This window comes from Aethalodelphis obliquidens, unplaced genomic scaffold, assembly GCF_003676395.1.
Source record: "Aethalodelphis obliquidens isolate GAN/ISIS:26980383/991018 unplaced genomic scaffold, ASM367639v1 scaffold100, whole genome shotgun sequence".
Lineage (NCBI taxonomy): Eukaryota > Metazoa > Chordata > Mammalia > Artiodactyla > Delphinidae > Aethalodelphis > Aethalodelphis obliquidens.
Window position 1 is genome coordinate 2,900,777 of NW_020838044.1, and position 1,625 is coordinate 2,902,401.

Genomic DNA, 1,625 nt, shown 5'->3' on the forward strand with positions numbered 1-1,625 from the left:
CGCGCCGCCCGCCGCCGCCGCCGCCACCGCCACCGGGCTGTCCTCTCAGTGGGGCCCCAGGGCCTCGGCCCCCTCCCCGCAAGGAAAGCACCCCATCCCTTGGCAGAGCTCAGCTTACTGACCAGAACCTCGTGGAGGGCTGAGCTGGGTGCTACCAGGGCCGGGGAACCGGGGGCAGAAGTTGAGGAGCGGTCATGAGAGACTCCTGCCAACAGTAAGAAGTAGCCAAGGAGGAAACATCAGTAGCAGCTCTCCCAGGCCCGAGAAGGGATCCAGCCCCGTGGGAAATGTGTTGCTATTCTTATGATGCTGCCAGACAGAATCTGCAGACCCCCTCCTTGCCCTCTAGCGCCGCCTCACCCCCTCCTCCTGCTCTGCCTCCCACCCGCCTCTTACCCAGCCAAAGCTTTGGCTTCTCAGAGGGGAATGCAGCAGGTGCGGGCCGCAGTGTGGCAGAAACTCGCTGCTGTGTTCGCCCCCACCGGGACGAGCCGCAGGAACCCGCAGAACTGCAGCGCTGGCTCTCTGGACTCCCTCTCGCAGAGCCGGGGCAGGGAAGGCTGGGGGACGTGCAGCTGCCCCAGGGAAGCGCCAGCTCCTCACAAAATGGGCCCCTGACAGACCTCACAAAACCAGCTGGCCCACAGGGCTCTGGAATTGGAAATGCAACTCACGGCGCACCGGGGTGGGTGATGGAAGATGCCCTTTGCTTTTGGAAGAATGTGTGGGAAGCCCAGTCTGCCCTCTGCTCAGATGGTGGATCTGAGAGGGCCCAGGGTGCTCTTGGGAGCCCCGTGACAGCCCCAAGCCCTTGCCAGTTCTGGTGTCCTGTCTGAATTGCTGTTCCAAACAGCGGTTCCTTGAGCCCAAACTGCAGCAGACACGGAGCCCTGTGTGCAGAGGACCTCTAGTCCCAGGGAGGCTGCTGCTGGGCCCTCCTTGATCAGATAACCCTCCTCTTTAGGCCTGTAGTTCCTGATGGAAGCTCTGAGAACCCACAGGGTCTGGGTCTGTGGAATTCAAGTGTTTCATCAAGGTAGTATTCAAGGCATTGTTTAAGACTGGGGGCCTAACCAGAGCTGCAGGCGGACAGTGACCTCAGTGAGCTCTGGGAATGACAGATGACTACCAGGCAGGACTGGTTTGGTTTAGGGCCTCATAGAAGCTGGACTGGCAGTGTCCCAACCTGAGTGTGACCTGGGTATTTTGGAACCAGCCAGGCTGGGACTTAAATCCCTGCCAGGTCCTAGGCAAGTTCATTCATGTCTCTGGACCTCAGTTTCCTCATCTGCAAAATGAGGATACTTCATAGGCTGTTGTGAGGGTTAAATTGTTTATGCAAAGAGTTTAGCCCCCAGCAGACACTCCACAAATGTTGGTTTCTCCACTCTGCTTCCCTAGGAAACTCCCCTCCCAGCTCCCAGCTTCCTGCTTAGCTTTGGGCTCTTTCTCTAGGCGCCCAGTCACCAGGTTCTCTCTGCTTCTCAGTCTGCCCACCCCTCGCTCTCCTTGAGGTCTCAGCCATTCCCACCTCCTTCACCAAACTATCCTCCAGAACTCTGCTTCACACTCCTTCTAGAAGCTTCCCCCGACCAGCCCCCAGGGCTCTCGTCCTCCTTCTTGCC